The sequence below is a fragment of the Macrobrachium rosenbergii genome, chromosome 37 (assembly GCF_040412425.1).
Source record: "Macrobrachium rosenbergii isolate ZJJX-2024 chromosome 37, ASM4041242v1, whole genome shotgun sequence".
NCBI classification, from domain to species: Eukaryota; Metazoa; Arthropoda; class Malacostraca; order Decapoda; family Palaemonidae; genus Macrobrachium; species Macrobrachium rosenbergii.
In genome coordinates, this window is record NC_089777.1 from 16,226,714 (window position 1) to 16,246,581 (window position 19,868).

Consider the following 19,868-nt stretch of genomic DNA (forward strand, 5'->3'; position numbering starts at 1 on the left):
GGGAAAAGGAAAACGGGAACAAAAAGAGAAATCTGGCGTTCGAGATCGTATTTATTTTTTTATTATTGCTCAGTTTTAATAAATATCGCAATGTTTTGATCGTGTTTAGTATTGAATTCTTTTTATCCTCCATTATAGAGTTTGATTCTATTTATTCCATCTCGCAAAATAGACTTTGATTCCTTAATGCGTCGTTGATTCCGACGCTCGTTTGTTTTTATCGCGCCATTTATACTGATGACGCTTTGATTGGTCCACCAGTCACCTTATCAAACCCATATCAGCACGACTGCATGGCGGGAAGACCCCGAGATCACGATGGCCGCAAAAATCTTTACAAATTCGATGATGGCGACGGAACAAGGCGTCACAGCTTTATATTCCCAGTGAGTATTTCAAGCGGAAGGTTGTAGTTGTTGTTATGAGTTGTTATATAGGTTGTGATGGCTGCCAACAACCCGACAGCAGCGGAAACATGTTGGTGTTGTTGCCTGGTAGCAACAAGCAAGGCGGACATTTTGGGACGCCGGTTCCACGTGAGAGATATCGATTTTTAAAGTCTTTTTTTCAGTCGTTTATTCCTTCTGAGTTTCTATTCAATTCCCGGTCATTGATTCCTTGTGAATTGCTGTTTTCGTTGCGTCTGTTCAATTCCCGTTAGTCGATTCCAGTCCGTTTAGTTAGATCGATTCCCGTCAGGCGATTAGTCTATTCAGGTCACTTCTGTCGACTTGGGAAGTTTCTTGTCCAAATCGTCATTATTGTTTCTGTTCGCACTTTTTCTGTCCGCACGTTGTCTGTCCGTACTTTTTTCTGTCCGCACGTTGTATGTCCGCAATTTTTGTCCGTATTTTTTCTGTCCGCGCTTTTTCTGCCCGCATTTTTGCTGTCCGCACTTGTTACTGTCCGCATCTTTTTTGTCCGCGCTTTTTCTGGCCGCATTTTTTTCTGTCCGCACGTTTTATGTCCGCACTTTTTCTGTCCGCACTTTTTCTGTCCGCACTTTTTCTGTCCGCACTTTTTGTCCGTAATTTTTTGTCCGCACTTTTTCTGTCCGTAATTTTTGTCCGCACTTTTTTGTCCGCACTTTTTCCGTTCGACCGCACTCACTATTTTTTTTTTCTGTCCGCACTTTTTTTTGCCCGCATTTTTCTGTCCGCACTTTTTCTGTCCGTTATTTACTGTCCGCACTTTTTTGTCCGCACTTTTTGTCCGCACTTTTTTTCCGCACTTTTTGTCCGCACTTTTTGTTTCTGTTTTTTGTCCGCACTTTTTCTGTCCGCACTTTTTCTGCGCACTTTTTCTCCGCACTTTTTTGTCCGCACTTTTTCTGTCCGCACTTTCCTTTTTTTTTTCCGCACTTTTCTTTCCGCACACTTTTTCTGTCCGCACTTTTTCTGTCCGTTTTTTCTGCCTGCACTTTTCTGTCCGCTCACAGATCTTAAAAACTACTGAGGCTAGAGGGCTGCAAATTGGTATGTTGATCACCCACCCTCCAATCATCAAACATACCAAATTGCAGCCCTCTAGCCTCAGTGGTTTTTATTTTACTTGAGGTTAAAATTAGCCATAATCATGCTTCTGGCAACGATATAGGACAGGCCACCACCGGGCCGTGGTTCAATTTCCATGGGCTGCAGCTTGACCATTAATATAATTCAGTTTAAAAAGTATTGAATTATTATTATTATTAATATTATTGTTAAGGGGTAGACATACCGCTCATGAGCTCCTGTGGTCTGTGTCAAATTTGGTAGAAATATTTCCAGTGATTATTATTATTATTATTATTATTATTATTATTATTATTATTATTATTATTATTATTATTATTATTATTTAGGGTTAGACGTACTGCTCATGAGCTCCTGTTGGTCTAAGTGTCAAATTTGGTAGAAATATTTCCAGTGATTATTATTATTATTATTATTATTATTATTATTATTATTATTATTATTATTATTATTATTATTATTATTATTATTATTATTATTATTATTATTAAGGGTTAGATGTACTGCTCATGAGCTCCTGTTGGTTAAGTGTCAAATTTGGTAGAAATATTTCCAGTGATTAATAATAATAATAATAATAATATTATTATTATTATTATTATTATTATTATTATTATTATTATTATTATTATTATTTGATTTTGGTTATTATGAAACTTATTTGTGATGGTCTGATTTTGGTACTAATATTTCCAGTATGATTATTACTTTATTATTGTTATTTGCCCTCCCACTGACAAAGACTTATTATTAGCACAAAGTTTCTTTGTGCCCACAGTTTTTGGCATCTGTATTTGATTCATTTGCAGTTTTCATCGTAAATGAAAGTGCAAATTTTGTTCAGTTCGAATACACGAGGTCTGAAAATTAATAATATTATAATTTGTTATGAGTGAATATATGTAACATACGTAATATGTAATGCACACTTGCATTCATTACAGTTACAGTACCTTTCCCAAAGCAAGTGGGTAATTGCGTGCCCTCGGCCTTTCTGGTCAATACAGGAGTCGAATCTCGTGGTTCCTTCAAAATAATTATTATATTAGGTCGATTTTGATTACATTTTTCCTTTTATTAATTCCCTTTTTATCAATTCCCTTTTCTAAGAATAATTTCTCTGGTTGGGGAACTGACCGATTTTGAAGTCGAAAAATAATAAAATTTTCTTCTCATTTGCATGATTAATGGTGGGGGCGCCTTTGGAAAAATATTTCTACAGGTTTTGACACTTTGCCAACAGGAGCTTATGCTGCCTGCTGCCTGCTGCTGCTGCTGCTGTTTAATACTGTTTTAAACTGAGCTGTTACGCTGCCCGCTGACTTGAATCAAGCAGGTGGTGGGGTGGGTCTTTTGTGGTTTTGAGGATTATCCTAATTTATTATTATTATGAATTGAATCAGTTGTTGCTATTATTATAATGTTATTACTTAATGGGAATTGAAGTAATCCATGAATGGTGCCCTTTGGGGCACTTTAGTTTGTGTTGTTACTGACGCCTGTTTTATTTGATCCACCCAAGTTTCTACCCAATTTCTTGAGCCCAATTTGTGTGTGTGTAAAGTTACTCTGACTGTTACAGTACCTTTCTCCTGACCCTCTAATTAAATCAGCTCCTTTGGGTTTTCCTTTCTCCTGCAGTGGAAGGATGAATTCAGTCTAATGACCCAGACATATTTTCTCCTGCTGGGGTTATAACTGACTTTCCTTTTACAGTTTATTTCTCCTGCTGGGTTTACAGTATTTTCTCCTGCTGGGGTTACAGTATTTTTTCTCCTGCTTGGGGTTTTTCCTTTCTCTAGCTGGGGTTACAGTACACAATTTCTCCTGCTGGGGTTAAGTACATTTCTCCTGCTGTGGGTTTTCTAGTAGTAAATTTCTCCTGCTGGGGTTACAATTTTTTTTTCTCCTGCTGGGGTTAAAGGACAGTTCTCTGCTGGGGTTAATTTTTTCTCCTGCTGGGGGTTACAGTACTTTCCTCCTGGGGGTTACACAAGTTTGGTCCTGCTGGGGTTACATAAGGTCAAGGTTCTCCTGCTGTGGGTTTCAAGTCCTGCTTGGCAGTACAATTTTCTCCTGCTGGGGTTACAGTGGAAGGAGATTACAATACCTTTCTCCTGTTGGGGTTACAATTTTCTCCTGCTGGGGGTTATGGAAATTTCACCTGCTGTGGGTTTCAGTACTATACCTTTCTCCTGCTTCTAGTTACAGACCTTTCTCTTTTTATTCTTTTCAGGCCTGGGTTGGTTTTCAGGATTGGGAACGTAACTTTCTTTCAGGTTAAGAAGCGGATAATTTTTAAGGCAGGGATTTTTTTAGAAGGAGGAAGAATTTTTATTTTTTTCTTAAGATTGCTTTACTAGCTTTATTTCCTGGTAATTGAATATTTTTTTTTTTTAATTTTTAATTTTTTGGTTAAGTCTAGGATTGTATTTTATTGCAAGCTTTTTTAGGTATAATTTATTTTTGATGGAGACAAAAAGTACATGGTTTTATGATTTTTATTTTTTTAATATTTTTATTTTTTTTTTCATGGATTATTTTTATTGTCTTTTTTTTTATTATTTTTGGATTACCTTTTTTCAAAATAATTTTTTTTTTGGATTTTTTTTTGCAGAGGATTGATTTTTATTACCTTTTTCAGGTTAATTGGTTTATTTTTTTTTAAGTTTTTGGATTATTTTTATTTCAGGTTAAGTTTGATTGATTATTTTTTGTTTTCAGGATTGATTTTTTATTACCTTTTTTCCTGGATTTTTGACATTTTTTTGAAGTCTTTTTATTTTTTCTTTTTTTTGCAGGATTTTTTATTACCTTTTTTCAGGATAATTTTTTATTACCTTTTTAGGATTATTTTTTTTTATTGCCTTTTTGACAGGATAATTTTTATTACCTTTTTTTTTTCAGGATTATTTTATTATTTTTCAGGATAATTTTTGAAGCCTTTTTGTTCAGGATAATTTTTATTATTTTTCATTAATTTTTTTTTTCAGGATAATTTTTATTGTTATTTTTTAGGATAATTTTTTTTTGTTTTTTCAGGATAAGGTTTGAATTTTAGGATGTTTTTATTACTTTTTTCAGGATTATTTTTGTTTTGTTTTTTATTTTTTTTTCAGGATAATTTTTTTTATTAATCTTTTTTTGTAGGATTATTTTTATTGCCTTTTTTTTCAGGATAATTTTTAGGATATTTTTTTACCTTTTTTGACCTTTTTATTGACACTTTTTGAGAAGAGAACCTTTCATTTCTTATTTCCTGAAGAGGATTATTTTTAACGTAAGCCAACAGAATTTCAGGTAATTCTTTCTTGATTTCCCTAAAGCCACTGGTTGCTACACACTTCTCTAATTCTTCCTTTTTTTGCAGGATGTTGCAGCCTGTAGCCTGAGCAGGCTGCAGTCTTGCCCAGTGCCAAGAGGGACATAAGGTCTAAGGTCTACCCAATTGGGTGGAGTCGCAGCCTCCCGCCTCCTGGGGTATCTACGAAGGCGATGACGTACCCCAGAGGTACCTGCTCGTTACGGAAATCCACCTGCTGACGCAACGAGGAGGTAGACAAAGCTCCGTAGACCTTCTCTTTCTCTCGGCCTTGGTCGTACCCGGGCATTCCCATACCCAGGGGCAGGAACGTCGAAGAAGTGGACGTGCAAGAAAGGCAGGGCGTGGAGAAGGAACGACCTGAGGCGAGAGAATGAGAGGGCCTGGAGGAGGAGGAAGAATAGCTGGTACTTAATTTTGCTTACAACTAGCTTGTATTAAGCTGGTGCTTAATTTTGCCTACAACTAACTTGTATTAAGCTGGTGCTTAATTTTGCCTACAACTAGCTTGTATTAAGCTGGTGCTTAATTTTGCTTACAACTAGCTTGTATTAAGCTGGTGCTTAATTTTGCCTACAACTAGCTTGTGTTAAGCTGGTGCTTAATTTTGCCTACAACTAGCTTGTATTAAGCTGGTGCTTAATTTTGCCTACAACTAGCTTGTATTAAGCTGGTTTTTAATTTTGCCTTAGGATTACTAGCTTTATTAATTTTTTGCTTAATTTTTTTTACAACTTTTTTAGGATATTTTTTTATGCCTTTTTGTTTTAGACCTAATGATTTATTATTTTTTTTTTAAATAATTTTTTTTTGTTTTAGGATAATTTTTATTTTTTTGTTAATTTTTTTATTTTTTTTACAGTTTCAGGATAATTTTTATTACCTTTTTTTAGGATTTTTGTTTTAGGATAATTTTTATTGGCTTTTTTTAGGATAATTTTTATTACCTTTTTTTTTAGGATAATTTTTATTACCTTTTTTTCAGGATAATTTTTATTGCCTTTTTTGTTTTAGGATAATTTTTAATTTTTTTTGGGAATTTTATTACCTTTTTTTTCAGGATAATTTTTATTGCCTTTTTGTTTAGGATAATTTTTATTACCTTTTTTTTAGGATAATTTTTATTGCCTTTTTTGTTTTAGGATAATTTTTATTGCCTTTTTTGTTTTAGGATAATTTTTATTGCCTTTTTTGTTTTAGGATAATTTTTATTACCTTTTTTCAGGATAATTTTTATTGCCTTTTTTTTTTAGGATAATTTTTATTACCTTTTTTTCAGGATAATTTTTATTGCCTTTTTGTTTAGGATAATTTTTATTACCTTTTAATTTTTATTACCTTTTTTTTTATTGGATTATTTTTATTTTTTTTTTTTCAGGAGGATTTAAATTTTTATTACCTTTTTTTTTTTTTTAATTTTTATTGCCTTTTTTTTTATTTTTAATTTTTTTTTACTTTTTTTCAGGATAATTTTTATTACTTTTTTTTAGGATAATTTTTATTAATTTTTTTTTAATTTTTAACTTTTTGTTTTAGGATAATTTTATTGCCTTTTTTTTAGGATAATTTTTATTTTTTTAATTTTTTTTTAGGATAATTTTTGATTTATTTTTTTCAGGATAATTTTTTTTATTTTTTGTTTTTCATAATTTTTATTACTTTTTTTTCAGGATAATTTTTATTGCCTTTTTTTTTTAGGATAATTTTTTTTAGGATAATTTTTTGCCTTTTTTTTGGATAATTTTTATTGCCTTTTTCAGGATAATTTTTTATTACCTTTTTTTTATAATTTTATTTTTTTAGGATTTTGTTTTAGGATAATTTTTATTACCTTTTTTTTTTGATAATTTTTATTTAATTTTTTTAGGATAATAATTTTTATTGACCTTTTTACAGCCTTTTTTCAGGATAATTTTTATTACCTTTTTTGTTTAGGATATTTTTATTACATTTTTTCAGGATTTTTTATTGCCTTTTTTTTTTTACTGGATAATTTTTATTACCTTTTTTCAGGATAATTTTTATTGCCTTTTTTTTTAGGATAATTTTTATTACCTTTTTTCAGGATAATTTTATTGCCTTTTTGTTTTAGGATAATTTTTATTACCTTTTTTCAGGATAATTTTTATGCCTTTTTGTTTTAGGATAATTTTTATTACCTTTTTTTTCAGGATAATTTTTTTACCTTTTTTGAGTAATTTTTATTGCCTTTTTTTTTTTGTTTTAGGATAATTTTTTATTACCTTTTTTTCTTAGGATAATTTTTATTTTCACCTTTTTTTTTTTTAGGATAATTTTTATTGCCTTTTTTTTTTCAGGATAATTTTTATTAATGGGTTTTTTTTGATAATTTTTATTATGAATTTTTTATTACCTTTTTTAATTTTATTACCTTTTTTCAGGATAATTTTTATTGCCTTTTTTGTTTTAGGATAATTTTTATTACCTTTTTTTTTTTATAATTTTTATTGCCTTTTCAGGATAATTTTATTACATTTTTCATTTTGAGGATAATTTTTATTAAATTTTTTTTAGGATAATTTTTATTGCCTTTTTTATAATTTTTATTGCCTTTTTTCAGGATTATTTTTATTATTTTTTGTTTGCTTATTTTTTTTTTTTTTTTTTGTTTATTTTTTTTTTTTCAGGATAATTTTTATTGCCTTTTTTTTCAGGATTTTTTATTGCCTTTTTTCAGGATTATTTTTATATTGCCTTTTTGTTGAAGTCAATATTGAGATTAGTTGAAATTTATGTATTTTGGCCTTTGCTAAAACAGAATTAATTTAAAGTTTTGTGTTTCCTTAAAAGTAATATTCAATTTAATTATTTTGATTAAAAATGATTTTTTTTATTCCTTTTTCGTGACATTTTGATTTTAAAGTTTCAGTTCAAGTTTTTTTGAATTTCCTTCCGATTTTCAAAGCCAATTGCCTGAATGGGCGATTGACAAGTGATGCACAAGATGAAGACTTTGCAAAATCTCAGCTCATTTCTTCAGGGACAACATTTTTTCTTTTGTCCTTGAACTGCTGTTGCAGTGCTGTGATGTGATGTGCTTGCTTGCCTGAGTCATTATGCTGTAATGACATCAGGTTTGCTGGTAGGGGGTTGAATTTACTGAAAACCGTTTACAGCAAATTTTAAATTTTTTGTTATTTTTAATTCTGACCATTTTTGTGACAATTTTGATTGGCTTAATTTTGCATTAATTTGACCATTTTTGCCCACTTTTTCTGGAATGAATTTTTTTTTATTGCCTTGCATTAGATGTCCTAATAATGATCATTGAAATTTGGATAATTTTTTTTGTGCAATTATTTTTTTTTTTGTTTTAAATAATTTTTATTTCCTTTTTAGGAATGTAATATTTTATCAGTTGAATGTTTTTTTTGATTTTCAAAACACAAGATTAATTATTTTTTATTAAATTTTCAGATTATTTTTATTTTTTTTTAGACATGTGACCTTTCAGTTTTATTAATTTGAATTTTGTCAGAAGAAATATTGAGATTAGTTTTTATATTTTTTACAAAATTTAAAGTCTTTTGTTTCTTAAATTTTAATATTGTTGAATTATTTTGATTTTGTTTGGTGATATAAGTTTTTTCTTTTTCCAGGACAACAGCATTTCTTTTGTCATCTGAACTTTTTTCATGTGCAACAGTGCCTTTGCTGACATCTTTTTGCTTGGTTTTTTGAAGAAATTTTTAAAGCCATTTTGTTTATGTTTTTTTGTGCTTTTTTGATTGGTTTTTGGGTGTGAATGTCAATATTTAGATTGTTTTACTGAATTAGGTTTAATGCTGTGAAATAGACTCCATCCCCCTTTTTGAAATGAGAGATAAGTAGACCTGTGTACAATCTAATATCATCATCTCTGTGCTGACAATTGTTTGGTGAACTTGATTTTGACTGTGTATTTTCTTCCAGAAATGAGAGAAGGGGTGGCCTGTCCACCATTGGTATGGTAATTCGTACCAGTCTATCTCCAGCCAAGTTTAGACAGGGCAGTGATGCCCTTTCTGACAACAATGGAAATTATGGTTAAAAAGCTTTATTTTTGCACATATTTTGGTCTGTTCACCCTTGTTGTCAATTGCATGGTTCCACAATCTGATGTTCGCTTTTTGTGGACCTTCTTACGTGACTATTAGCTACTCTGGTGATTTATGCTAAGTTTAATTTTTATTTATAAGCTTTTTAGTAAATATTAAAATCATTTTCCATTTATCAGAAGAGTCTAGGTCACTGAATATCATACCTTTCTGTGAGGGGAGTATTTTCTGTATCACTTTGTCTCATTTTTGTTTTTTGTTTTTTTGAAGAGTTGCATTCCTTCCAACATGGCTGTGTTGGTTGTGAACTTCTTTTTTCTTTTTCCAGTTGTGAAATTTTTTGCATCTAAGTGTAAATGTCAGTATCAGTAATGTAAATGCTTTTGTGAATTAGGTGTAATGTTGTGAAATAGACACCACTTCTTCCCTTACAGTTTAATTATTTGTTACTTTTTAATTTTTTTTTTTTTTTTAATAACTGACCTCTTCTGTTGACCTGTTACCATCTGTGACTTTCAGATGAACACCAATTCTTCAGGAGCTTGAATTTCAAGCCAGTGGTTCCTGTGGGCTTGTTCCACATGAATAGGATTCATCTTTGAGTAATAACAAATCCAAAATCATCTCTTTAAGGTGGTTAAGTTTTTACTCAAAACTCCACAGTGTCTTTGTTTTAATATCTGTTACCACTTGGTCACTGTGTCCTAACTGGACATTCAGGCAGAAATAGAGAGGTTTTTAAAGCCTTGTATATGGGTTAGGTGTCATTGGTTTTACTACTATGCTAACATATGTGTTTTGAACTTGATTTTGACATAATGTTTTCCTTTCAGAAATGAGAAATGTGCCACAATTGTTTAGATACTTTTTTTATTGATTTACCATTATTATTGTCTGCATATATCTCCACATTCTGACGTCAGCTTTTTGTGGAACCTTGAGAAATGTGCCACAATTGTGTAGATACTTTTTTTATTGTTTACCATTATTATTGTCTGCATATATATCCACATTCTGACGTCAGGTTTTTGTGGACCTTCTGAGATACTTTTTTTTTTTTTTTTTACTATTAACCTCCACATTCTGACGTGATTTATGGAACCTAAATGTTTAATTTTTATTTATTTATAAGTGTTTTTTATTTATAAGCTTTTCAGTAAATATTAAAATCATTTTCCATTTATCAGAAGAGTCAAGGTCACTGAATATCATACCTTTCTGGTAGGGGAGTAATTTCTGTATCACTGTTTTTTTTTTTTTTTTGTAAGTTGCATTCCTTCCAACATGGCTGTGATGGTTGTGAACATTTTTTTTTCTTTTTCCAGTTGTGGAATTTTTTACAATTTAAGTGTAAATATCAGTATCAGTAATGTTAATGCATTTGTGAATTAGGTGTAATGTTGTGAAATAGACACCACTTCTTCCCTTACAGTTTAATTATTTGTTACTTTTTTTTTTTTTTTTTTTTTTAATAACTGACCTCTTCTGTTGACCTGTTACCTTGTGTGACTTTCAGATGAACACCAGTTCTTCAGGAGCTTGAATTTCAAGCCAGTGGTTCCTGTGGGCTTGTCCCACATGAATAGGATTCATCTTTGAGTAATAACAAATCGAAAACCATCTCTTTAAGGTGGTTAAGTTTTTACTCAAAACTCCACAGTGCCTTTGTTTTAATATCTGTTACCACTTGGTCATTGTGTCCTAACTGGACATTCAGGCAGAATTAGAGAGGTTTTTAAAACTTTGTATATGGGTTAGGTGTCATTGGTTTTACTACTATTTTTATGTTTTTGAACTTGATTTTGAACATATTTGTGGAACCTTTCAGAAATGTGTTTTGAACTTTTTTTATTTTGACATAATTATTTCCCTTTTCAGAAATTTTTGTGAAATGTGTGCCACAATTGTTAGATACTTTTTTTGATTTTTTTACCATTATTATTGTCTGCATTATCTGCATATATCTCCACATCCTGACGTCAGGTTTTTGTGGAACCTTGAGAAATGTGCCACAATTGTGTAGATACTTTTTTTTTTGACTGTTTACCATTATTATTGTCTGCATATATATCCACATTCTGACGTCAGGGTTTTGTGGACCTTCTGAAGTGACTATTAACCTCTCTGGTGATTTATGCTGAGTTTAATATTTATTTAAAAACAGTTTAGTATATATTAAGATAATTTTCCATTTATCAGAAGAGTCTAGGTCACTGAATATCATACCTTTCTGTGAGGGGAAATTTTCTGTGTCACTTTGTTTTTTTTTGATAGTTTTGAGTCAGTTGCATTCCTTCCAACATGGCTGTGTTGGCTGTGAACTTTTTTTTTTTTTTTCCAGTTGTGGAATTTTTTGCATTTAAGAGTAAATGTCAGTATCAGTAATGTAAATGCATTTGAGAATTAGGTGTAATGTTGTGAAATAGATGCCACGTCTTCCCTTACCGTTTAATTATTTGTTACTTTTTAATTTTTTCCTTTTTTTTTTAATAACTGACCTCTTCTGTTGACCTGTTAACATCTGTGACTTTCAGATGAACACCAGTTCTTCAGGAGCTTGAATTTCAAGCCAGTGGTTCCTGTGGGCTTGTCCCACATGAATAGGATTCATCTTCTGAATAATAACAAATCCAAAATCATCTCTTTAAGGTGGTTAAGTTTTTACTCAAAACTCCACAGTGTCTTTGTTTTAATATCTGTTACCACTTGGTCACTGTGTCCTAACTGGACATTCAGGCAGAAATAGAGGGCTTTTTAAAGCCTTGTATATGGGTTAGGTGTCATTGGTTTTACTACTATGCTAACATATGTGTTTTGAACTTGATTTTGACACAATATTTCCCTTTCAGAAATGAGAAATGTGCCACAATACACATTTTTGATTTTTTTTTTGATTTTATTATTATTATTTGCATATATCCACATTCTGACGTCAGCTTTTGTGGAACCTTGAGAAATGTGCCATTGTGTAGATACTTTTTTTTTTGACTGTTTATTATTATTTTCTGCATATATCTGACATTCTGACGTCAGCTTTTGTGGAACCTTGAGAAATGTGCCACAATTGTGTAGACTACTTTTTTTTTTTGTTTACCATTATTATTGTCTGCATATATCCCACATTCTGACGTCAGGTTTTGTGGACCTTCTGAAATGACTATTAACCTCTCTGGTGATTTATGCTAAGTTTAATTTTTATTTATAAGATTTTTAGTAAATATTAAAATAATTTTCCATTTATCAGAAGAGTCAGGTCACTGAATATCATACCTTTCTGTGAGGGGAGTATTTTCTGTATTTATTTATGTTTTAACTTTGTTTTTTTTTTTTTTGTGAGTTGCATTCCTTCCAACATGGCTGTGTTGGCTGTGAACTGTTTTCTTTTTACAGTTGTGAAATTTTTTGCATGTAAGTGTAAATATCAGTATCAGTAATGTAAATGCGTTTTTGAATTAGGTGTAATGTTGTGAAATAGACACCACTTCTTCCCTTACAGTTTAATTATTTGTTACTTTTTAATTTTTTTTTTTTTTTTTAATAACTGACCTCTTCTGTTGACCTGTTACCATCTGTGACTTTCAGATGAACACCAATTCTTCAGGAGCTTGAATTTCAAGCCAGTGGTTCCTGTGGGCTTGTTCCACATGAATAGGATTCATCTTTGAGTAATAACAAATCCAAAATCATCTCTTTCAGCTGGTTAAGTTTTTACTCAAAACTCCACAGTGTCTTTGTTTTAATATCTGTTACCACTTGGTCACTGTGTCCTAACTGGACATTCAGGCAGAAATAGAGGGCTTTTTAAATCCTTGTATATGGGTTAGGTGTCATTGGTTTTACTACTATGCTAATATATGTTTTGAACTTGATTTTGACACAATATTTCCCTTTCAGAAATGAGAAATGTGCCACAATTGTGTAGATACTTTTTTTGATTTTTACCATTATTATTGTCTGCATATATCTCCACATTCTGACGTCAGCTTTTTGTGGAACCTTGAGAAATGTGCCACAATTGTGTAGATACTTTTTTTTGACTGTTTACAATTATTATTGTCTGCATATATCTCCACATTCTGACGTCAGCTTTTTGTGGAACCTTGAGAAATGTGCCACAATTGTGTAGATACTTTTTTTTTTGATTGTTTACCATTATTATTGTCTGCATATATCTCCACATTCTGAACGTCAGGTTTTTTTTTATTGTTTACCATGGACCTTCTGAAGTGACCTTTTATTAACCTCTCTGGTGATTTATGCTAAGTTTAATTTTTATTTGTAAGCTTTTTAGTGAATATTAAAATAATTTTCCATTTATCAGAAGAGTCTAGGTCACTGAATATCATACCTTTCTGTGAGGGGAATATTTTCTGTATCACTTCTGTTTTTCTTTTTTTTTTTTTTTTTGTGAGTTTGCATTCCTTCCAACATGGCTGTGTTGGCTGTGAACTTTTTTTTTTTTTCCAGTTGTGGAATTTTTTGCATTTAAGTGTAAATATCAGTATCAGTAATGTAAATGCATTTGTGAATTAGGTGTAATGTTGTGAAATAGACACCACTTCTTTCCAGTACAGTTTAATTATTAATTATTTGTTACTTTTTAATTTTTTTTTTTTTTTAATAACTGACCTCTTCTGTTGACCTGTTACCATCTGTGACTTTCAGATGAACACCAATTCTTCTGGAGCTTGAATTTCAAGCCAGTGGTTCCTGTGGGCTTGTTCCACATGAATAGGATTCATCTTCTGAATAATAACAAATCCAAAATCATCATCTCTTTAGCTGGTTAAGTTTTTACTCAAAACTCCACAGTGTCTTTGTTTTAATATCTGTTACCACTTGGTCACTGTGTCCTAAGTGGACATTCAGACAGAAATAGAGACGTTTTGAAAACTGTATATGGGTTAGGTGTCATTGGTTTTACTACTATGCTAACATATATGTTTTGAACTTGATTTTGACACAATATTTCCCTTTCAGAAATGTGAAATGTGCCACAATTGTGTAGATACTTTTTTTTTTTTGTTTACCATTATTATTGTCTGCATATATCTCCACATTCTGACGTCAGCTTTTTGTGGAACCTTGAGAAATGTGCCACAATTGTGTAGATACTTTTTTTTTTTTTAATTGTTTACCATTATTATTGTCTGCATTTATATCCACATTCCGACGTCAGGTTTTTGTGGAACCTTCTGTGCCACAATTGTGTGATACTATTATCCTTTCTGGATGATGTCTTTTTACCTGACTAATCCTTTGGTTTTCAAGTTTGGTTTTCATTTATGTGCTTTTCAGTAAATATTGAATAAACCTCTCTCTATATATCAGAAATCACAGTCATTGTTTATCAAACCCTTCCTTGTTCTGCAATGTGGGTCGTTTAACTGTGCAGACATTCTTATAACTGATTTAGAAGAAGATTTTTGTCACCTTCATAACCTTTTTTCTACTTTACTTCAGAAAGAATCTTCATGGCCAGTCTTTTGGAAAAAACTGATCGTTTGATCGTCAAGTCTACTGAGGAATTGAAACCAAGTGTGGATGTCTGGTGATGTTTCAGGAAGTATAGATTTTAAGTAAGTACAGTTTAGATTTGTTGGTAGTCATAGCCTTTTTAAATGGAAAGATTTGAGTATAGATCAACACTGTGTGTGTAAAGCATGCAAAGCATTGTCTATTATGATTAGAGACAAGTATTTTTGAATCTTACTTTTCATAATGCGACATATTCCAGAGGTCTTTTCTTCTGTAGCGTCTTTCAAATGAACACCATATTCTTTGGGAGCTTGAATTTCAAGTCAGTGGTTTGTGTGTCCATATGAATAGGGGTTGATCTTTTGAATAATAATAATAATAATTAATAATAATGGCAGACCCATGGAGATTATTAGTTGAACACTTCTTAACCCAATTCCCATTTACACAAATAGGAAGCTTTAAGGACAGTTGGTTGCAGTGACCAGCATCAACACTACACTACAGGAATTTTTAGTCTCAAGTTTCTGCCAGAGCAAAGGATTTTAACACTAGTACGGTTGAATGATTCACCCACAATAACTTCAGGACATTTTACACTCATTTAAAATATTCTTTTTCTCCCTCTCTTGCTTTCGTTAAGAATATTTTTCGTTCTCTCTTTCCCTTGCATTCCATAAGAATATTCTTTTTTCTCTTGCTTTCCAGATTATTTTCCTTGGACATTTTTTTTTAGCCTTACCTTGCTAAGGTTTTAGGGGTGTCAATTTAAGTTTTGAACATACGTTTGGTGAACTTCATTTTGACACAATCTGTGTCCCTTCCAGAGATGAATAGGCCCAGGTGGATGTTGGGAGTGGCAATAAAGGACAGGGTCAAAAATGAAAGAATACCAGGAACTACTAAAGTCGTAGAGAACTGGGAAAAGACGCAGAGAAAGAAGACGTGCTCCTTCCAGAATTGAGACAGGATCCTTCAGGTGTGTTTACCAATATCTCCATGATGTGGGTTTGTAAGACACTGCTGCAACAGGCTCAGAGTCTGTAGTAGAGAATAGTGTATAAAAAGAATTTAAGCCTTATGCTAATGTTGTAATTCAATTCTGTGTGTGACAGCACAGCCCTATCTAGCTAGTCTGTTAACTTGAATCTAAGCACACTTGTACATAGAAAATCTTTTTCCAATCTTTTCTTATTATTTGAATTTTGTTGGCCATCAGATCCACCCTAACCTGAATACCTTAACCTAATTATCATGAGGAAAAGCAGCCTAAGTTATCATAATGATAAGCAATCTCATTTTAAATAGGTTTTTTTTTTTTTAACAATATTTATCCTAGAGTGCTTATTTTACATAAACCACAGAAAAATATATAGAAAATTGAATCTAAGTGCTTAAACTCACTCCTAATGAATAATGGACCAAAAATTATTTTTCTCCTTCAGCAAGGTACCAAATGTCCTTTGCACTGTTATACACAAAATGCAAACATACAGTAAGTATAAGGTATTTGTGTCAAATTCAGCTAGTTCTTCCAATCCTTGAGAACTCTTATTGCATCAGGAAATGTCATCAAATAATGATCTAGAACAGACCCACTGGTCACATTTTATAATGAAGAACTGGCATCTTTATCTGTGTGGGTTCAGGAATTTCCACTTCCAATTTTGCAGGTGTAAAGCCAACTTCCCAAAGTGTAGGACACAAACAGTATACAGTAATTATAAATGAGTATAGTGTACCTAGACGGTCCTGTGTCTTGGATTTCAAATAGGACACTACATGTGTATTCATATACCACACAGAATGAACTCAGCAAACCTTGTACACAATTATCTTGACAGTCAACGTCATGAAACCACTGAGTGGCTGGAAGCATTCACTTTGTATTCCTCCTACAAGCTGAATGAAAGTGGTCCCTCCCTGGAGGGAGAAAGGTCCACCATTAATGCATGCAGTCGGGGAACAGTGACTCCAAGATCAACAATTGAAGACTCGTTAAATAGTAACAAATCAAAAGTAATATGTAACAAAAGAAGTAAAGTTGGTTTTGTTCAAACAGGGTTTTTAATATGAACTACAACCAGAAGGGGTAATTAAACGATACTGTTAATTTTGCCAACATATTTTTCTTTGTTATTTGTCTATCTCACTCTCAGTATTCCTAAGGTAATGTCAGCATCAAATCTTGAAGAAGCATTGGGCCCAGAGATTTACATATTTTGACATCTCAACAGACAGGTGTTTAGCAGCACCTTGAAATGAGTTCATATCCTGAATGTGAAAATATCCAAACTATTGACTGGACAAACATGCATTGAATACTAAAGTATGTTTTTTGTTTTCCAGGTAGATTTGAAAAAGAGGACCTTGTCAGCAGAGCAGGAGAAGAGATGTCATCTTATGGGCTGGAAGGGATTTTTAATTGTTGTGTCCTGGTATCCTTATTCAAGCCACCATCTAGAAAACAGCTAGTAAGACCGTGTCCTGGTGTCCCTTATTCAAGCCACCAGCCAGAAAACAACTAGCAAGACCTTATTGTGCAGGTACCAGCCCCATCTTTTTAGCACTGAGGGGGCTAATCTGACGGGGAATGATAACTGGTACACTGCAGATAGTAGATCTCGCTGAAATAGAGAACTAGATATTTTTTTTTTTTTTTAAAATATAAAATCTGGTTGTGTTTTTGCTAATATCCCCATTCATCATTCTAGCTCTCTGAAATAGAGCCAAAATAAAGAAAAAGCATAGAGGTCAGGGAGGAGTAGGTGAACCCTACCTCATTTGGAAATGCCATGTTTTAGTGGTCATGTTATGCTTTGAGGTTGTAGAGAGTGGACCACTGGTGGCTGTGGTAATATGAAAATGGACAGTGTGAAGACAAAGTCATTTATTGTCAAGCCTAGAGCACTAGAGCACTAATGGCTGAGGTAATATAAAAAACACACAAAAGTCATTCAGGAGGCCCAAGAATAATTCCCTGAAATGTGGAAATAAATGCAAAGCAGTTGTAGAATGACAAAAATCTTGCTGTCTTGGCCAGCTTTGAGTAACCTTTACAGTTAACAGAAATGTTCATCCGTTGAGTCTGGAACTCTGTGACAGATAAAAACAATGAAAAAAAAAAAAAAAAAAACCAATCTTCAATGACAGCTAGATAACTGCTCAATAAAAAAAAAAAAAAATAAAAAAAAAAACTCAATGATGCAAAAAAAAAAAATGGTCAGGTTTAACTGAAATTTAAAAAAAAAATCAAAAAGGTTGCGGTTTGTAAATTTTTAAGAACTGCAAAAAGTAAGAAAAGGTGGCAAATATTTCAATGTCTGTGTTCACTGGTTTTATAATTCCCAATTGAGATCTAGATTCCTGGTGTACAGATCTAAAGGTTTTATGTACGTACTTGAAATCGTTATGTTTTGAATAACAAATCTGGGTCAACAGAGCAACGAATATGGCCTGTAGATTAAACTACTTTAGTCTCCCCTATCATTTAAAGTTTTCCTTTGTACCCAGTCTGAACTATGCCAGAGGTTGATAGGTTGTCCCCAAATGTGGGAAGCTAGTTTATGTACAAACTACAAAGCTCTTGAAGCCTCTTCCTCAGTTATTACCTTTATATGCGTTTAGAAATTGAGGTTTTAAACCATCCAGCTGTGCAATGAAATGTATGGTTCGGGAGTGATCGTGTTCTCTCCAGATCGAAGGTTTGTTTCCACGGAACTTATTAAATGGCACTTGTTCAAGTGCCTAGTACCCCATTATGGACTGTATGTCATGCAGGCGAAAGGCCATTCTTGTGTGTAGTAATTTAAGAAACTAATTATCCGGCCAGTAACGCTTTCAGCTTTGTACGTGTGTATTATGCAGTCACAAGGCGAGACGATGCAGAACATTTCAATTTTGCGAAGAATGGTGAAAAAGTCCTTTCTTGTGTGCCATAGGCAAATATCCTTTATTTTCAGTCTAAATCCCCATTAAGGGGAAAGAAATATAGGTAACTGACACTTTCCACTGATGGGAAAGGTTTGGTGCCGTCTGCGTAAGCCAAGGCGTGCTTTTTCCAATTTTTTGGGGTAACCAAAGTGAATTATCCTGGATAATCGAACCTTTGTGGTGTCCATCAGTTTTGACGTCTGATGGCCAAGTCATCGTACTTATTACGTTTAGAACGAAGTGCAGGTGGATATTATGCATTAAAGCGCCTGTAAACCTCGAGAACTCCTGTGTGGAGACTAACAGACTTGATAGTCTCATTTATCCACTTGATTTTTGCTTTGTGGAATTTGAAAACTGGTGTTTGTGTGAATTGTTCTTAAACATCCCCTACCATCAACTGAGGCTGAAAATTATCTGGAATTTTTCCATTTCTATCCTTGGCAGGGAGATTCTTATTGCTTCTGCCCAAATTGAGATCCAGAACCCTGGTATAATGTTTTGAAGGGATTATGTTCATATTCCACCAACCATAACTAGCCAAAATGTGTATAGTTTAAACCTATCTCTGGTGTTTTTGCAACTGCTTTCATGGGTAGTCCAAGATTTTTTTAGGTATATAACCAAATTAGTGGATATGGTCCCTAGATTCAAGGCCGCCCCTTGGAGGGGGCTAGTACCGTCACTGCACCTCATGCAGTGCAATGTGGGCATACTTAAGGGTATTTGCAGCGTCCCTTCGGCCCCTAAATAACTGCAGTCATTACTTTTACTGCACGTCTGTTCATATTCACTTCCATCTTACTGTTCACCCTCCTATGAATTGATTCATAGTACAATTTCTGGGAGGTTTTTCTCCTGTTACACCATTCAAACTTTTGCTATTTCAGTTTCAACGCTGAACGGCCATAGTTACCCCAGGGTTTGTCATGTATGCCTAAAATTTATTAATTTTCCCGTAGATGCAACTCGACCCTGTATTTTCCATAGCTATAAGTTTTTATTTCTCTTTTGCTCGCTGCCCTTCATCGTAGATGGTATCTTATTTTTAACTTTAGTCATCCCTACTTTTCGACTAACGTTTTCTGTTTTGTCCAGTCTGGACTATGGACGTGGTTGACTGGGTTGTCCTCAAATATGAGTGGAGCTAATTTTTTCTCCTTTGTGTCAAACTATAAAGTTCTTGAAACGACTTTAGTTCTGTGTTCTGTCGAGTTTTAGAAAAAGGCCTCTCAACAGTTAGTTCCATAGATATACGGTTTGGAATCTAGTAGTTTATAAAACCGTTTGTTCACCTGTGAATATGGTTCGTAACCAAATGAATGACCTTTTCACACCAAATCGAGGATTTGTAGCCACGATACCTTTTAAATGGCACTTGTTCAAGTTTCTCTTACCCCATTATGGTGTGTGTTTCATTCAGGCAGGGGGACCTGTGTAAGTTAATGCTGAACATTTCAACTTTGTAAAGAAATCTTTCAAAGAAGCATGAACTTTAAAGTTCTGTTGTGTGTTATTTTCAGTCAATTAAGCGCCATTAAGTGGAAAGAAAGAAAATGACAC

At 32.8% G+C, this 19,868-nt stretch overlaps 1 long non-coding RNA gene across 2 annotated transcripts; it reads left to right on the forward strand.

Annotated features, from left to right (window-relative positions):
* The first annotated feature begins 4,828 nt into the window (after window positions 1-4,828).
* Window positions 4,829-18,072, forward strand: LOC136825349 (uncharacterized). Of its 2 annotated transcripts, XR_010849308.1 has the most exons (4): window positions 4,829-5,243; window positions 14,358-14,473; window positions 15,200-15,351; window positions 16,722-18,072. It is a non-coding gene; the product is annotated as an uncharacterized lncRNA (long non-coding RNA). The 2 variants fall into 2 exon arrangements; XR_010849307.1 differs by lacking the exon at window positions 4,829-5,243 and having other exon boundaries at window positions 14,159-14,473; window positions 16,722-17,031.
* Window positions 18,073-19,868: the final 1,796 nt, after the last annotated feature.